Raw genomic sequence first — 12,503 nt, forward strand, 5'->3', positions numbered from 1 at the left:
TGTAAAATTTTATTTTGAATTTCATGTGCGAGTCCCTGGAAACTTGTCAGTGCTTAGGGAAATAAAGACATTAATCAGGTTGTAGGAGTATCCCATAAAAAAGCTATAAATGTGTGATTGAGGAGTTGCTGGAAATATTCACGATGCTGACGAGGCTCATCTCAGGGAGGCAAGATGGAAAAGGAGTGTAATTAGGAAATCTAATCGGTGGAGCTCTATGTTGTCTGGGGGAAGACTGTAAACAGATGATGAGAGACCAGTCTCTGGTCTGTTGGTCAACAAATACTTATCCACTAACTACTGTGTCCCAGGCACTGGGCTGGGCACTGGGATACAGTGGAGAACAAGACAAGTCCCTTCCTTCAGTGTGTTTACATTCTGGAGTTGGGGAGGGGAAAACAGACAAAAATACCACAGACACAGACCCATTTATACACACCCAGACAGACACGCAGATGATCACAGGTCAGCAGAAAGCCTAGAGAACAGTGAGTCAGAACCATTTTGCAAGTTTTTCCAGCCCTCTCAGGGGAGGTCAGTGGCCACTTGATGATGGGATCCCCAGGTCTCAGCAGGGTTGGTGGAAAGGAACCTTGAGGCTACCTACCTTCCCTTGTCCCTGCATACCCTGTCCTAGCCCAAGGCACCGAACCTGGCAGCGGCATCCTGTGTGGGGCAGTGTGGTAGGCGGTGCCCAGCGCTAGGAAAATCCCCAGGGTCACAGCTGGGGAATCTGAGCCCTACTCAAATCTGGGTGGCTAGGAGCAGAACTTGACCAGGGGAAGGAGGCGTACGATGATCCTGATTGCACACCAGGTAAACGGTTGGAGCGTGTGTTCTTGCCTTATTGGCTGTTGGGCTTGCAGGGGTGTGGTCTGATTTAAAGGAACTGGGAATTATTTTATGAACAATTCGGCCTGGTGTCAGAAGTGTGTGACTCAGAGTCCCAACAGGAAACAGATGTCACACTCATTAGAGTAACTCAAGGAGGTGGAATTTAACAAAGGTGTGGGTGAAGTCGTGGGAGCCAGAAGGGATGTTGGGGTGTTTTTGCAGCCCGTAAGCTGAGCTGTATACCACCCCAGGCCCAAGTGAATTGAAACCAGGAAGTAAAAAAGTCATGTAGAGGAAGGTAGAGATGACAAGGTTACCTTGAGAGAGACTGAGGGGCACAGCCAGCCTTGGGCCTCCTCATGGGGAGGCAAGATCCTTATGGGGGACCCTGTTCCTCTGCTCTGCAGTATTTGTGGGCTCCCCATTGGCCAAACCCAGTGAAAAGTCAGAGGACAGAGTGAGCAGAAAATAAGCAGGGCATGGTGACCAGTAGCCAAGGATGCAGGCAGTCCTGTAACACCCTCCATTGTAAACCAGGAACCCTGTCTCCCATGAGGTTAGCTAGCTTCAGGAAGAAAGAGGAACTATGCACCAGCCTGGCGTCTGCCCTGATGTGACTCTTATCTTGCCTACCTAACTCCATCAGGTACACAATGTTCCCCTTTGGAGCTGTCTACTTCTTTCTCCCCATGCCACACTACCTGTGGCCACCACCCTCTCTTGCCTGAATTTCTCTAACAACTTTGCCATCTCATCCAGTCCTCTTTTTTTTTTTTTTTTTTTTGAGATGGAGTCTCACTCTGTCACCCAGACTAGAGTGCAGTGGTGCAATCTCGGCTCACCACAAGCTCCGCCTCCTGGGTTCACGCCTTTCTCCTCCCTCAGCCTCCTGAGTAGCTGGGATTACAGGGGCCCACCACCACGCCTGGCTAATTTTTGTATTTTTAATAGATATGGGGTTTCACTATGTTAGCCAGGATGGTCTCAATCTCCTGACCTTGTGATCTGCCTGCCTTAGCCTCCCAAAGTGCTGGGATTACAGGCGTGAGCCACTGCGCCCGGCCCATCCAGTCCTCTCTTGACCATGCAACCAGATCTTTCCAACGTGCTGGCCTGAGCCTATGATTTCCTTCCCTAACACCACCTCACCACAGCATCCAAATGAAATCTACACAGCTTACCATGGCTTATGAGGCCCTTCATGATCTGGCTCTGGTTTACATTTCCAGCCTCATTTCTTGCCAATTCTCATTCTCCCCTCAACAAATGCCCCTCCTCAAATCCATCCCACTATGGTCCAGCCATACAGAACTGCTCTCTGATCTCTCTCTGACCCCAGGGCCTTTGCACATGCTATTTCTCCTCCTGAAATTCAGGAAGTCAATTCTAACTTAACTCTTTCTCATTCCTCATTCCTTTGTTGCTGGTTGGGGTAGGCAAGGGTTCTGTGCCATTCTTATATGCTCCCATAGCACCCTGGCCCTGCCCAAATCATAATTTTAAAAAATTAATTCAATAGATATTTACTGAGTACCTGTAATGCACCAAGCCCTTCCCACCTCAGGGCCTTCTCTCATGCTGTTCTTTCCACTTGCACGTTCATCCTTTTACTCTTCATCTGGGTAACTCTTACATATTCTTTGAGTCTCTGCTGAAACATTATTTCCTGCAAGAGGTCCCCACCCCTTTTCTCTCCCACAGCATCCTGTATGACTTCATTTATTTGATGTCTGTCTGTTTCTCTCCACGTGGGAAGGGGCCAGGTCTGTTTTATCCATGATAGTGTGCCCATCCCTAGCTCAGAATCTGGCATGCAGCAGGCACTGGTTACATATGTGGTAAAGGAGGGAGGCAATAGGGTTCTCCCATTAGACCATGACAAGGAATAAAGAATTGTATGTTCCAGGGTTGAACTCAGGTTTTGTGGGGCCTGAAGCTTAGACAATTTGAGGTTTTATTTATTTATTTATTTTTGAGATGGGGTCTCACTCTGTCACCAGGCTGAAGTGCAGTGGCGCGATCTCGGCTCACTGCAACCTCCACCCTCCGAGTTCAAGCGATTCTTCTGCCTCACCCTCCCGAGTGACTGGGATTACAGGCGTCTGCCACTGTGCCCGGCTAATTTTTGTGTGTTTTTAGTAGAGATGGGTTTCACCATCTTGGCCAGGCAGGTCTTGAACTCCTGACCTCGTGATCCACCCCCCCACTTGGCCTCCCAAAGTGCTGGGATTACAGGCATGAGCCACCACACCCGGCCGAGGGTTCTCTTTAAGAAAAACACAAAATTACAGAAACAAAATTAGGCAGGAAAGTGGACCTTTATGTAGATTGGGAAAAGAAAGAAATTGTAAAGCTTTTAAAGTGGAAAAATGCTTCAAATATCACAAAATATAGAAAAATAATATCATGTTTTTCTTAGTTAACTGCCTAGCACACTGCAATAAGTCTTTCTCCACATTTTTTGGCTGAATAATACTCTTATTGCCTCATCATAGGTAATGATTTTGTAATATTTTCCATATAGAGAATGGAATGAGAATTAAGTCCTCTGGCATAATAAAAATTATATTTATGATTGACGGGATGCATAAACACATGTGACCACAGCCAGACATACTTGTTTGTAGGACTGCTACAGTTTGTATCCTACGAACACAGGAATTCTGATAAATTATAATTTGGCATTTTAAAAAGGGGAAAAAAAGGAAAGCATGTACTTGTATCGCCGCACTACTCAATATATATATGCCTAATGCATATGACTAGGTATCAGTGAGAACTGGATTCTGCACTTACAATCTTACACATCCGATGATTGGAAGAATTTCCTACAGACTAGCTTTTGGCTCTACACAGTTCAAATCTTGTTTCTCCTCCATTACCCACATGCTTCCAGGGCCAGGTTGCATAGGACACTCACAAATCTCATATGGTCTTTGGCCCGGCATTTGAGTGTCATAATGCCAGATAAGTTGGCACCACGGGCAGTAAGCATGTTTCTGGGAGCCATTTCTGCACTGAGATGGCTAGCAAAAACCAACTCTACACAAAAGTGACTGCAAACCACCTAGATATGTCCCATAAAACAACGGTATCCCCAACTTAACTTCCCCCTAGCCAGATCACAAAAATGTCCATGGCCACTTCAGTTCTGGGCAACATGAAGGGGAGTGTGACAGAGGGGAAGTCTGAGTGGAAAGAGATAGCAGTCTAAACTGAGTGTGGTTCAAATAGCTGACTTTGGCAAGTTTCACAAAACGTGACCGCCACGAACACATTACTAGGGTCCCCTTCAGAACTTGTCCTAATGGGCAGCCCTAAAGCTTAAGTTTCATTAACTTCATGGTAAATTTGCCTCTGCCTGTATCGTATTCATTATTATGTGCGACCCCTGGCACCACGCCTGGCACATAGTAGTTGCTTCATAAATATATGCTGAGTAAGGAAAAGTGTTGCTTGGCCTCATTACCCAGGAAATAGTCTCTTCCCCCAGTAGATCTCATCCCTTTTTTGAAAGCCGGTGCTCAGAATAGTTAATAGACTTATTGGAGGCACTGGGAGGGGAAAGAAAGGGACCACTTGGCGGGATAAGCTTTCCCATCTCCTCTTCACCGGGCAAATAAGCTGACGCCAACACGTCAGCTGCCCTCATTAGCAGTGAAGCGGCCCTGGCTGCCCTCTTGGGGTTATTCTAATTGGCTCCAATCAGGGAAAGCCAGGTCTGGGCTTTATAAACAGTGACAGCAGCTCCACTGTTAGAAGAGCAGGTAGAAAGGTCACACTGGAAACACCATTTCCAAGCACAGAGTAATTACAACTCATTCTGGCTTTCACAGCTATGCTGAGGAATCTTTATTTGTCTAGCCCTGCTGATAGTGGCCTTCCGGCTTCCTGCTTCCATTTTCTTCCTTGTCATGAGTTAGCTGAACTTCGGGGTCCAACACACATTTTTCTTCATGGCCTTGGGTCCAGCAAGAAGAAAAAGTCTGGATTCCTAAGGGGCTGACTCTAGGGGTCTCCGGTGCTGAAGAATTAGAGTCTAAAATTCTAGGGTAAGGAGAGTAGGCTATGTTCTAGACAAGCAAGAGTCTTTGGAGGACCGTGGTTTAAATGTACTGGTGACTGAGAGGCAAATACATTTCATACTCTAGCAGCCACTTAGCATGTCCACCTTGTCTGCTGCACTCTCGGCAAAACCTTCCCAGACCCCGGGGCAGTGAGCCACTCCTCTGGGCTCCCAAAACATTGGGCCCATGTCTTTATTACATGACTCACTGCATTGTCTTTCATTTATTAGCTTAGCCATCTGTCTTCCAAGATGGACTGCCAGCTCCTCGAGGGCACTAACCAAGCCTCATTCATATTTATATTTTTGGTTTATTCCCTAGCACAGAGCCTAGCACTTGGTACATATTGACTGACTCCTCAAAGGAAGGGAATGGAAGACACTGGTAATAAGATGAACCAGGAGCTTCCAGATAGCTGAACACATGGAGGGTGGTGCATCCAGAGAGGACACAGAAGCTCCACACTCCTACCCCCAAACCATGCTCTATGTGTCTCTTCATCTGTATCCTTTATAATAAATCGGTAAACATAAGGTCTATAAGAAAGTAATAGGGTTAAGTGAGGTCATAAGGGCAAGGCCTTATCCCACAGGACTGTTGTCCTCATGAGAAGAGGACGAGACACCAGGGAACCTCTCCACACAAGCATAGCCAAGAGGCCATATGAAGACACAGCCAGAAGGCAGCCACCCACCATGAGGAAAGAGAGACCTCATCAGAAACCAACCCTGGTGGCGCACTGATATTGGATCTAACCTCCAGAAATGTGAGAAAATAATTTTTTTTTTTTTTAAAGATGAACTGGTGTGGGCGTAGAGTTTTACAGTAGAAATAATATGTCAAAGAGGTTAAGTTTGGTCTTGGGAGTAAACTGGTTCAAATTCCAGTTCCACCACTATTTTAATGAGGATTAGGTTTGGCTGTAAATGACAAACCCCAAAACAATAGCAGCTTAAGCAAGTTAGATGTTTACTTTTCTCTTTCATGTAAAATTTTGGAGGTGGCCACCTCAGGATTCCCAAGTTAGCTCCAGCATGTCCTCAGGGACCAAGGCTCCTGCTCCCTTGCGGCTCTGCTGTTGATGGCCTTGGTCACATCATGGCGCTGGCTGGCACCCTCTGGCTCAAGCTGTCACGTCTGCATTTCAGCAGCGGAGAGAAGGCTGAGAGTTCCAGGAAGTTGCACATACCGCTTTTGCTTATATCCTATTGCCCACAATTTAGTCACACGGACACCTAGCTTCAACAGAGTCTGGAGAATGTAGTCATAACTCTAGAAGGCCACATGCTCAGCTAAAAATGAGGGTCTACTACTGTACAATAAGGAGAAATTAGATTTTAGAGGAAAATAGTTTCTGTCATACTAGCTGTGTGACTTCGGGGAAATGAATTAATCTCTCTGATTCTCAGTTTCCTCATTCAAGAGTTAGAAGAACGCAAGCAAACACCTTAGCAAAGTGCCTGGCACTGATGAAGGGTTGAGCTATTATTACTTTCTTTTGGTTGTGGCTAGGCTAGCAGGAGGCAGTATCCCTCACAGGGAGAGTGTACATGCAAGCCTGCCCGAATCTGAGTTTTTTTTTCGTGCCACTTACCAGCTCTGTGACTTGGGGTTTGTTACTTGACCTTTCTGAATCTTAGTTTTTTCATTGATAGAATGGAGGCAGCAATAATCCTTTCTTTATAGGGTTCTTGTGAGGATTGAGATATTGTATGTAAAGCATTTCATAGGGTACTAAGCAAGAGACACTCTAAAAGTGCTGGCTTCTTCTGTTATTACTAGTCAAGACAAGCCCTGAGTGACCTTGAGATCGACCATGAAGAAGATGCTGGAGAAGGTTCCATAGGATTCTGCCTGGCCACCAGACTCCAAAATTCAGCTCGTTCTAAGGGGCGGGACTGATGCTGTAACCAGGAGGCAATAAATTAACTTGACCTCCAATGACTGTATAAGTACGCTTGCATTTTGAATTCTCTCCAAATACAGCTGATCTTAAACGCAACGGGAACATCCTCTGCCTTCCTGCACGTTTTCACTCCCCCAAACTGTCAGCAATTCTCACCTACAGGGTGCCTTTCCCAAAGGGCTCAGGCAATAAGCACCAGGATGAGAAGTGCTAAAGCAAGAAGGAATTTCTGGCCCCAGCAGGACCTGGAGGGCTGTGCTCAGGCTGTGTATACGCTGGGACTGCCTGTCCCCTCAGGCAGAAGTTGCAGAGAAGCAGAAAAAAAGCCAGGATCAGGTGAGCCAGACTTCAGCTTGATGAAACAAGCAAAACACACTATTTCTCTTTAGCTCGGGCTCCTGGGATTAGCGGTTAGGTCCCTAGAGTATACTGGGTGTTTATTCTCGGAGACCCGAGGCTCCAAGGAGTAGCAAGAGTCAGAGGCACAGGGCCTCCCCAGGTAGCTCATTGTTGGTTCTACTTCTTGCAGAAGCCAAATTGGGATCCTCTGCCATATACCCTTCATGTTCACAGGCTGCTTCTCAATTCAGCATCAGCTGAGCAACTGCCAGCGGTCCCCGAGAGACAGGAAAGACTGGGTGGGAAATGGACGACTGCGGCCCTGCTGGTTCCCACGCTTCCAGGCTCCCAGGGCACCCTTCCCACTCAGCCCTACTGACTGCCATAGTGACTGCTCCATCAGTTACCATGGCCGCTCGGCAACCCACCTGTAAACGAAGCCACTGTTCGATCCCAGAAAACTCCCAATTAAATCACAAATCTGCTGTTTTTCTGCTGTCTGCGAAGAGGATGTATCACCTGAAGCGAAAAATTGGAAACAACCTAAATGACTAAGGAAAAGGGATTGGTTGCACAAACGATGGTTGCATCATTTCAAGTAATATTATGTGGCCATTAAAAAATATAAATCATTTTTCTGAGGATCTGGCAAGATGGCAGAGGTAGAGCAGAAAAAGAAGCGGACCTTCCGCAAGTTCACCTACTGCGGCGTGGACCTCGAGCAGCTGCTGGACATGTCCTACGAGCAGCTGATATAGCCGTACGCGCGCGCCAGCGGTGGCGGCTGAACTGGGGCCTGCGGCGGAAGCAGCGCTCTCTGCTGAAGCGCCTGCGCAAGGCCAAGAAGGCGGTGCCGCCCATGGAGAAGCCGGAAGTGGTGAAGACTCACCTGCGGGACATGATCATCCTGCCCGAGATGGTGGGCAGCATGGTGGGCGTCTACAACAGCAAGACCTTCAACCAGGTGGAGGTCAAGCCGGAGATGATCAGCCACTACCTGGGCGAGTTCTCCATCACCTACAAGCCCGTGAAGCACAGCCGGCTTCAGGGCCACCCACTCCTCCTGCTTCATCCCCCTCAAGCAGTGGCTCAGCTAATAAAGGCACACATGTCTCAAAAAAAAAAAAAATATATATATATATATATAAAATCATAAGGATATATATAATCATGAGGAGATATATATATATATATAAATCAAGAAGATTATGTGGTGACTAGGAAATATGGTTATATTATGATGTTCAGTGAAAATATAAAATCTCATCTCTGCCATGAGTGCAGTGGTAAAAACTATATGTACATCTGGATAAATAAAAACACACCAAAAAAGAGAAAAAATGGGGTGGGAGGATGGTGGGTACAATTTCCCCTTTCATGTATTCTGGTATTTTTCCTGCTGTTTGTGCACTAAGTAAGAAAATCATTTTAAAATCTTGCTCACTAACCTATCATGCACTTTCACCTTCCCCCAAAGAGGAAAAAGCCTCATTCACTGAAATTTGCTAGTGTAGCTCCTTTGCTTATTTTGATATCAACTTTTCAATCAATATTCTCAGGAAAAGATATGACTATTTTAAGTTGAAAGCAAACCACAGATGAACTCAGTTCCCTGGTCAATTATCCTCCCAGTAGGTGGTGACAGTTAAAAGCAGCTCCTTAAGGGCCAAAAGCAGCTCCTTAAGGGCCCAAAACAGCTCCTTAAGGGCCAAACCCTGCAGTGAGGCCTGTAAATAACTTAGATTCTTCAGGTGCTCAGCGTTTGAATTCCTGGATCACCTGCGGCAGGCTCACCTGAAGTAGACATTAGAGGTGGGGCTGTTCTGCACCAGGAACAAAGCTACTCAAAAATCCTTGACTCTTTGAATTTGGCTGAGTGAACAGGAAAATTAAGAAATCATCACTTTAAAATGACCCAGAATTTCAGGAGCCACTTTAATACCATTCCTGCCACCAACTCATTGTGTAAGCCTAAGCACATCACTTAGCCACTCTCCAGACTAAGGGAACAGATTGTAGCCTGCCTGTAAATGGCTGATGGACAGAAAAACATGAAAACGATGGTGCTGAGCACTTTGCAAAAAGGAAACAGAGTTCATTTCAAAGAACCTGGGATCTGGAGTCAGAAAGTCTGGATCCAAGCCAAAATCTGCCACGCATGAACACTGGGACGTTAAGGCTATTAGTTTCTGAGTCTGTTTCCTCAGTAAAATGGGGATAATACTCTGTGCAACTGGATTGTTTTGACATTTAAATGAGTTTATGAGAAAAAGCTTTGTAAATTGTAAAGCACATGTATTAGCTTTTAGGGTTGCCATAATAAAATTCCACAGACTGTGTGGTTTAAACAACAGAAATTTTTTTTTTCACAATTCGTGAGTCCAGAAGCCTGAGATTAAGGTGTCAGCAGGGTTGGTTTCTTGTGAGGCCTCTCTCCTTGGCTTACAGACGGCTGCCTTCTCTCTGTGTCTTCCCATGATCTTTCTCGATATGTGTCCGTGTCCTAGTCTCCTCTTCCTATAAGGACACCACTCATATGGAATTAGGGCCCACCGAAATGACCTCATTTTAACTTCATTACCTCTTAGAAGACCCTATCTCCAAATACAGATGTATTTTATCTGTTTTATTGTACTTGGCTTTATTATGCTTCACAGAAACTGCTTTTTTCACAAATTGAGGGTTTGTGGCAACCCAGCATTGAGCAAGTCTATTGGCATCATTTTTCCAAATACGTGTGCTCACTTCATGGCTTTGTGTCACATTTTGGTAATTCTCATAATATTTCAGACTTGTTCATTATTTTTTCTGTTATGATAATCTGTGATAAGTGATACTTGATGTTACTATTATGATTGTTTTGGGGTGCCATGGACTGTACCTATATAAAACAGCAAACTTAATTGATGAATTTGTGTGTTCTGATTGCTCCACTGATTGGCGGTTCCCCAATCTCTCCCTCTCCTTGAGCAGAAATCCATGGATAAGTGGACCTGCATAATTCAAACCTGTGTTGTTCAAGGGTCAATTGTATTTTAAGCCCACTGTTGCGACCTGCTGCTCAGAAAAAAAGATTTCTTTCCAAATATTACTGTTCATTGACAATGTATTTTGTCACCCAAGATCTCTGATAGAGATGTACAAGGAGATTAATGTGTTTATGTCTGCTAACACAACATCCATTCTGCAGCCCATTGATCAAGGAGTAATTTTGACTTTCAAGTCTTGTAATTTAAGAAATACATTTTGTAAGGCTATAGCTGCCACAGATAGTGATTCCTCTGATGGACCTGGGCAAAGTAAAATTGAAAATCTTCTGAAAAGGATTCACCATTCTAGATGTCACTAAGAACATCTGTGATTCATGGGAGGAGGTCAAAATATCAACATTAGCAGGAGTTTGGAAGAAGTTGATTCCAACCCTCATGGTTGACGAGGAGCTTAAGACTTCAGTGGAGGAAGTAATTGCAGATACGGTAGAAATAGCAAGAAAACTAGAATTAGAAGTGGAACCTGAAGATGTAACTTGAGAAAAGAAAAACAGCTCAGACCAGAAAGACTTACACCTACCCATGCCTGGGGGTAATTGTTGAAAGACATTTGTTTCTGAGCAGCTGCCTCACCCATGATCTTCTTGTTCCTGGAATCTGTGATACAAAGGACAATGTATAGCCAATGAATAGCTTATGTTATTTTCATGTAAATTCTTGGTAAACACCTTCAGAACTTGCTCTTCTTTTTTCCTTTCAAACCCACTTATACCTGCTGCTAATTAGAGCATATGTTCAGGGCAATTTGATTCTATGCTCCTATGTTGCAATCCTCAAACTTGACCCAAATAAACTCTCTACTTACACTAATTTTGCCTCAGTTTTTTCCTCCAGGTTGACATTTTGAATTGCTGCAATTTTATGATAAAACTTGAATGGATAAGGAATTGCTTATCATGGATGAGCCAAGAAAGTGTTTTTTTGTTTGTTTGTTTTGTTCTTTGTTTTTTTTTTTTTAGATGAAATCCACTCCTGGTGAAGATGCTGAGACCATTGTTAAAATGACCACAAAGGTTTTAGAATATTACAGAAGCCTAAAGCAGTGACAGGGTTTGAGAGGACTGTGTCCATTTTTTTTTTCCATCTGTGGGATATGATGAGGTTTCTCTTCAAATAATCTGATCAATCTTTTATTCTTTAATTCATAGTTACCCACCCCCTTTTTTTCTCCTTTTTTCACCTTTTTTTCCGTTTTGCCTTTGTTAGGTGCGCAGGCACGCCACAGTACCAAGCGTTATGAGTACCAGCTCACATTCCTTTCCTTATTTGGAAAGAGGACTTTCTAGCTCATTACAGACACCCTTTCCCCTTCCTCTCCACTGTATTTTATGTGCCCACCCTATCTAAAAAAATCATATGTTTAGCCAACCGGATTAGTTTAGATTGTACCACCTGACCCCAGCCAATGAGGAAAGGGTACAGGGGCAGGACTTGAGTCAGGAATAAAGGCTTTCATGCTCCTTTGTTCAGGTGTGCTCTCATGGTGACTGGCCAAAGAGGCATCCCTCTGCACAGAAGTAAAATTGCTTTGCTAAGAATCCTTTGTTTGAGTGTTCAATTTCCTTAGGATTTTGAGCCTTATTCCTAACACATCCCCTCAAGAATTTATCCTTTGAGTTATAAAAACAATCCAATTACACTCTTTACATTATTTAAAAATGTACTATTCGGCCAGGCACAGTGGTTCACGCCTGTAATCCCAGCACTTTGGGAGTCTGAGGCGGCGGATCACCTGAGGTCGGGGTTCAAGACCAGCCTGACCAACATGGAGAAACCCCGTCTTTACTAAAAATACAAAATTAGCTGGGCATGGTGGTGCATGCCTGTAATCCCAGCTACTTGGGAGGCTGAGGCAGGAGAATCACTTGAACCCGGGAGGTGGAGGTTACAGTGAGCCAAGATTGCACCATTGCACTCCAGCCTGGGCAACAAGAGTGAAACTCTGTCTCAAAAAAATAAAAAATAAAAATAAAAATGTACAATTAAGTTATTATTGACTATACTCATCCTATGGTGCTATAAAATAGTAGGTCTTACTCATTCTGTTTTTTTACATTAAATGCTTATCAACCATCCACACCTCCCCTCATGTTTCCTAATACCCTTCCCAGCTAGTAACCATCCTTCTACTCTCTGTGTCCATGAGTTCAATTGTTTTGATTTTTAGACCCCACAAATAAGTGAGAACATACAATGTTAGTCTTTCTGTGCCTGGCTGGTTTCATTTAACATAATAATCTCCAGTTCTATCCATATTATTGCAAACAACTGGATCTCACTCTTTTCTTTTATGGCTGAATAGTACTC

At 44.5% G+C, this 12,503-nt stretch overlaps 1 pseudogene; it reads left to right on the forward strand.

Moving 5' to 3' along the window:
- The first annotated feature begins 1,093 nt into the window (after positions 1-1,093).
- Positions 1,094-8,243, forward strand: LOC129397529 (small ribosomal subunit protein uS19-like; annotated as a pseudogene).
- Positions 8,244-12,503: the final 4,260 nt, after the last annotated feature.

The sequence above is a fragment of the Pan paniscus genome, chromosome 1 (genome assembly GCF_029289425.2).
Source record: "Pan paniscus chromosome 1, NHGRI_mPanPan1-v2.0_pri, whole genome shotgun sequence".
NCBI classification, from domain to species: Eukaryota; Metazoa; Chordata; class Mammalia; order Primates; family Hominidae; genus Pan; species Pan paniscus.